Source organism: Scyliorhinus torazame, chromosome 4 (assembly GCF_047496885.1).
Source record: "Scyliorhinus torazame isolate Kashiwa2021f chromosome 4, sScyTor2.1, whole genome shotgun sequence".
Taxonomy (NCBI): Eukaryota; Metazoa; Chordata; class Chondrichthyes; order Carcharhiniformes; family Scyliorhinidae; genus Scyliorhinus; species Scyliorhinus torazame.
In genome coordinates this window covers 229,429,099-229,435,876 of record NC_092710.1, presented here as the reverse complement: position 1 = coordinate 229,435,876, position 6,778 = coordinate 229,429,099, and the positions used below count along the sequence as shown (strand labels likewise).

General features: G+C 43.5%; 1 long non-coding RNA gene across 1 annotated transcript; it reads left to right on the top strand.

Moving 5' to 3' along the window:
* The first annotated feature begins 4,396 nt into the window (after positions 1–4,396).
* On the top strand, positions 4,397–6,513 carry LOC140411713 (uncharacterized). The gene is made up of 2 exons (XR_011940961.1): positions 4,397–4,742; positions 6,240–6,513. It is a non-coding gene; the product is annotated as an uncharacterized lncRNA (long non-coding RNA).
* The last annotated feature ends 265 nt before the right edge of the window (positions 6,514–6,778 follow it).

The following is a 6,778-nucleotide window of genomic DNA, read 5'->3' as shown; positions in this document are numbered from 1 at the left end:
CCTGGTTCAATTTGAGGCATTGTGCTGTCATTCCAGGTGAAGAAAGGTTGTTTTACAGCTTTAAAATATTTTTTCTTTGATTTGGGACGTTTCCCCTTTAAATTGGATTTGGGACGTTTCCCCTTTAAATTGGTGCGGTCTGGGGCCTCTGATGTCATGACGCGCCCGACGTAGCACGTAGGAAGCGATTGCGTATGCGCAGATCGCTGTTCCTTTACCGATGGCCGTTTTCTTGATTGCGCATGCACGGCGTCTCGCACATGCGCAAACGAACCTTCCGGTTCTGCGCACTTCTTGCGCAACTGTGCTAGTGTAGTCCCTTTAGCAAGATGGCCGCCGACCTCAACCCAAATCGCTCTCTGGTCCGGGATTTCGGCCTCGAGGTGAGTACTGGTGCTTCTTTTACCTTTCCTTGCCGATTGGAGTGTGTTTTCCTCACAGTATTTGCCCAATTTGTCCAGGACTGCCTGGAAGTCGTACCTGTTTTGCCCCTTGGAGAACTTGAATTTTTAAAAGATTTCTTCTGCTCTTGCACCGGCGATGGTGAGAAGAAGTTCTGTTTTTTCATCATCGGCCAGGTCTTTAAGTTCGACTGCCACCAGGAAGAATTCAAACGTATGCCGGAATCGTTGCCAGTTTTCGCAGAGATCGCCGTGGCACTGGAGCGGCTGCGGAATCGGGAGCCCGTACATCTTGCCTGGGTATTGCTGGTTGTCACTGTGCGCTGAGGTATGGCTATCTGGATTTAAGCAGTTCACTACTGGTACCATGTTTTGTTATGTTTCCTTTGTAACATAAGCGGCTCCCTTGTGTTGTATTTGTCAAGGAAGGTCGAGACGTGTAAATAACTTCAACTCATTTATTTACAGTATGTACACTTTTATAACTTGAGTTCGACACTACTGCTAATCCTATTGTAGCTACCTAAACTGACTAACCAGCTGCTGTCTTCCACGTGGTGGGTATAATATTGAATCAACCCTGTGCCTCTCCTCACTGACTGTCTCCACTGGCCCAAAGGGCTGATCATGTGTGTGGTGTCCTTTATGTATGCGTTGGTGTAATGCCCCCCTGTGGTCGTGTCACCTCCTTGTGTATCATGAATGTCCATTGGTCGCCTCCTATCTAACTTATCTATTGGTTGAGTGTGTGTGTGTGTGTGATGTTTCTGGTGCTCCCTCTAGTGTCTGTCTAGCTTACATGTATTTACAGTGATGCACATCACCACACTCAGTGCAAATGAGTTGTGAAACGACGGTCCATCAGCAACATGGCTGGTGTGACCCCAGTGGTGGTGTGTGGGATCAAATTGTATGGCAACAGAAAATTGGCATGCCATTGGCACAGCAGTTTGTCAGGCTACTTCCACATGGTGTTCTTAAAGATCTGAATGGCCTGCTCTGGAATCCATTTGATGCAGGGTGTTATGACGCCATCCTAGCATGGTGTATGCTGTTAGCTTGAACAAAAGTCTGGAAATAGTCCCCTGTAAAAGGGGTAGCGTTGTCTGCTACAATAGACACAGGCAGTCCATGAATACTGAAAACTCAGCGCAAGGCGTCCACTGTGGCCGCCGAGGTTGTCGTCCCCATCTACTGTTTAGTCAGTGACTTGGAATGGGCATCCAGCAAAACTAAAAACATCCTGCCCAAAGAAAGGGTCCACCAGGGCCATGGGCGATCCAGCCATTCCCAGAGATGGAGACTAGTTGACAAATGCAGGGCTGTTACGTCTGACATTGCTGTACCATCTCTTCAATGGCTTTATCAGTGCTTGGCCACCATATCAAGTTGCGTGCTAGCATCTTTATCTGCCTCTGTCCTGAGTGAGCACTATGCAGCTCCTGTGAGAGATTTGTGGTGCGAGCCCTACAAAATCACACCATCCTTACAAGTCAGGTCATCTAGATTTGATTTATTTGATTTGATTTATTATTGTCATTTGTATTAGTATACTGTGAAAAGTATTGTTTCTTGCATGCTATACAGACAACGCATACCGTACAGAGGGAAGGAAGGAGAGACTGCAGAATGTAATGTTACAATCATAACTAGGGTGTAGAGAAAAGATCAACTTAATACAAGATATGTCCATTCAAAAGTATGATGGCAGTAGAGAAGAAACTGTTCTTGAGTCGGTTGGTGCGTGACCTCAAACTTTTGTATCTTTTTCCTGACGGAAGAAGGTGGAAGAGAGTATGTCTGGGGTGCGTGGGGTCCTTAATTATGCTGGCTGCCTTTCTGAGGCAGCAGGAATTGTAGATAGAGTCAATTGATGGGAGGCTGGTATGTGTGATGGATTGGGCTATATCTACGATCTTTTGTAGGTTTCTGTGGTCTTGGGCAGAGCAGGATCCATACCAAGCTGTGATACAACCAGAAAGAATACTTTCTATGGTGCATGTGTAAAAGCTGGTGAGAGTCGTAGCTGATATGTCAAATTTCCTTAGTCTTCTGAGAAAGTAGAATCGTTGGTGGGCTTTCTTAACTATAATGTCAGCATGAGGGGACCAGGACAGGTTGTTGGTGATCTGGATGTCGTGTTATTCACCCTGGGGTAACACGGACTGCAACTGGATACAGTTGTACTGTAAAGTAGACACCAAACTTAGACGTTAGTTCAATACGTTTTATTGAACTTCTGGAGCAGTGCACACAGCTTGCTGTGGGTTGACACTCTACTAATCTATGTGTGCTAACTATAACTAACTAGACCAGATTAGCTCTGAGCCACGTGAAGAAGGTGCTAACTGATATATACACTCTGACTGTCACTACAGTTGTCACCAGTGGAAAGAGGCAGAGTGCTGATGCCTCGTGTGTTTTATAGTGGGAAACCCCCTCTAGTCTTCTGCCTGGTGATTGGTTGTGTTCTGTCCTGTGTGTTGATTGGCTGTACTGGGTGTCTGTCACTGCCTGTCTGTATCTCATAATGTGCATGAGTGCATATCATGACACTGGACACCTAAAAACTTGAAGCTATCTTGGTGGGTTAAATACGGCCTCAAGTGTTTCGATGTGTCATAGTCTGTAGCATCCTCTTTGCTTTCAATAATATGGGGTTCCTCTTGGCCCTGTTACAAATGTGGTCAGCTGACACTGGCAACGTGCCTAAGAAATTCAAGGCATATAGCAGGCGGCAGGCGGCCAATGGGGTTTCCCATTGTGGCTACCCCCATGCCGTCGGGAAATCCACCGGCGTGAGTGCACTGCTGGCGAGGCGGAGGATTCCACCCATGATATCCTGACTGATGGTGGGTACACTTTTCGGCAGGGGGAGTCGGCTAAATACACTTGGCAATCTATGTGCCTGGACTCTTCAGGATCTCTAACCACGGAGTTGCATTGTAACATTGAAGGATAATTGAGCATTGGGTTAAAGTGTTCTTTGACCAACATAAATGATCAAATCAAAGACCTTTGAGCCGGTTGTCTCTGGGGACGTGAGTTTCCCAATAAGATTATACGTTTGGGGCCAGCAAACTGTCAGAAGTATCACCTTCTGCTTGTCTTCCCCTGTGATATTGTTCGCGGTGAAGAAATAGCGGAGCTGCTGGATGTACTGGTTCCAATCTTCAGCCCCTTGGTCAAATGGGTATATTTTGCCGATAATAGGCATTTTCGCTCATGTCTTGATAGTTCCCATCTCTCATATGTCCTTCTTTATTTTTCAAATTGCTCCTTCCTTTCCCTCTCAAATCACAAAGTACTGCAGGCTGTAATCAAACCTTTAACCTTGGTACCAAATATGGTGGCTCGAGAAACACTCTGGATGTTTCCAGTTGTGACAAAGGGGTTTACTAATGAAAGGCAAAGGCTGGTAATAATACACAAAACACAATTGACTGGATCTTGTCTCTTTGGCTCCAGGGTCCACACTGCTGGAGCCCCTGCTCCCAGGGCCCTGCGCACACTTCCTTTTGGCTGGTGTTTTCACGCTCTCGTGCGATTGGCCCTGAGCCGTCACATAGTCTTCTAAATCCAGCCCCTAAAACGGGCTGCACTACTATAATGTACATGGTGCATATTGGTATTCTATCCACTCACACAAAAATTAACCTTCAGAGTTGCCCTAGATTAAGCATTTTTAATCTCCAAAAGGTTTGTTCTCGTTGATCACTGTATCTCTGGTGGGCAATCATCAGAAACATTGCTCAGACAGGCCAGGCTTTTACTGGTCTCCCTCTAAGTTATGGCAGACAATTGGTAATGACCTCATGACCGCTCATGACCTCTGTGATTGAATTCTTATCCCTTTTGTGATGCAGAAAAATCTCCAGTAGAGACGTTTACTCAAGTTCAATGAAAGATCACTGAAAGTTGCTTTGAATAACTTTTAAGATGTCCCTTTGCTCTTTTGTTCTTTTGGTGTGATATTTAGGAACCGTTTTGACAACAACGCTACAACCATATCACAATTGGCCATGGGAACTGGAGTACATTGCTGCTTTTTAGAGGATTGAATGAAAGATCAATGGAGGGATATTGGGCAGATTAGGTTGCACAAGAGCCATCTACTTTGAGGTGTAATCATCTACAATTGTTCGAGAAACAATGCTTGCAATTTACAATCAACAACAGGATTGGACGACCCCACAAAATAAAACCTGCATGCCAGACTCTCCCACCGGCTGTGGTTATCAAAGCCTAAACTATTTTACCCTTTGGGATCATTTTTATTTTGCTGATGTCTCCAATCAGCTGCCCACCGGTGTGTGAAACAAGTAGCTGATACTTGAGCAGGTGGGTTCATATCCTTTTACATGGATGGCAGCACAAAAGGACTGAAAAATCTTATTGTGACAGGAAGCTGAAAGCTGTAGAGAATCATAGATTGTACACATGTAGCTTTACAAAAAGTGCTGATCAAATCCATGTTTAGATACTATTTAATATTGGGAGGAAGCAAGAAAAATCTCTGTACGTTCGCGATATGCCACCTCACAGATTAGATACCACAGACTTTTGGGACCAATGTTTTGTTTAGCTACCTTTTGCCTGTACAAAAGATTAATACAGTAAGGTCATATTGGTGGTAGATTGATATGCATCATATGGTATTTGAATAAATGAAAATATCCCACCCACAGTATTTACTACAAACAAGTCTCTTCAGCAAAAATGTGATAATTACCTGTATTATACAATATCATATGTGTATTGAGAAGTTGGAGTGAAAGCAAAATTCTTATTTCTGCAAATTTGCCTTTAAAATAGTCAATTAATATCGCAGTTTTATCTACTTTCAAATTACAGTGGCGCACATCCATTCTTTTTCCAATTTAAACATACCACAGGTTTTATAAATAGGATATGTGGCATGTAATATGCTGCACATCTCCACTTGTGAGCTGACCATAACCCACCTTTGACTTTCCTATTCATGAGTTATTTGTCGCTGTCAGCTGTAGGGATACTTATGATATCATGCAGCCGGGCACCACATTATCAGAAATCATTGTACACCAAGCACAAATCTGGAAAGTCGCTCAACATGCAGCAAATCCACTAGGGCCACAGGGAATAAGATAATAGAGTCGGAATAATTCTGGGCTAATTTTCCAAGAGGATAAGTGGAAATTAATCCTTCGGCCTCATTTTATTAATTGGAGGGAGATGCTCGTCGCCAATTTGATCAAGGAAACTCTTATTAGGCCACTGGGCAGTGGACTTCCGGCAAGTTCTGGCAGGGGAACTGGTTGTTGTGGCAGGAAATGGTGAGGTTGGAGATCGAACAACAGATCTGTGGAGGTTGATCGAGAACACCTGCGCTTCCTGACTCCATTGAGATTTTTTTGAAAAATGTTGTAAGTTAATTAAAACTTAGCTGTAACCCCAGGGATTGCTGAACAATCCTTAGCAGATAAATACCGATGGAAGCCTTGCTCTAAGGGAACAGATTTAACAAAGAGGATCAACAACTGATTTAAGTCCCTAATTAATATATTCAAGGGATACCACCTGTTTTAAGCATCCGCCTTATGAAGTTAACAGTAGGATAATACCTATTTTGGAACAATCTGTGTGTACCATTGCTAAATTGATATGTTTTGAATTGATTTTATATCTGAAAACACTACACACTAATAGATCATAGCATATTAGTCATCCCAGCGGATCAAACTACCCCATTTGTTCACTCTGAAATGCTATATTGGGATTAGCATTATTAGCCAGTCTCAATTTTTCACCCCAGAATTGCATGTTTTCACCTACCTTGTACTCTAATTTGGTCCACAGGGTCAAGCAGGCGATATGGGCCCTGTTGTGAAGAAAGTGAGTGAGAGTACAAGATATGACCAGACAAAGCAGGCCGCACATGGCGTGGCGAGTGACCAACAGCTCGTTGCCGCAGCCGCTTTATGAAACGAAATAGCATTGTGACAGAAAACCAAAATCGTTCAGAGCCTGCCAAAAGAGCAGTCTTTAAAATGTCAACTTTCCCCTTTTATTCCACAAACTGGACTTGTAATGTTAAGCAATTTTGATAAACGGTTCATTTATTTCAAAGTAATCATTGGCTCTGCACTTTTCTGAGGCTGAAGGTTAATGGACGCAAGTTTAAGAGTTGTAGTTTTTTTCTCCCTGTGCTATAAATGTTGGGTAATAATGTCATGGAGTAAAACAATATAACTGCACATGCACTGCCTGGCAGCAAACGCAGCTGAACAAAATATAGATGGTAATTTGGGGAGGTGGGGATGGTGGTGGTGGGTGGGGTTGCTAAATAAATAAATAAAAATTGAACACAGCCATCTGTAACTTGTTTTGCTTTCAAG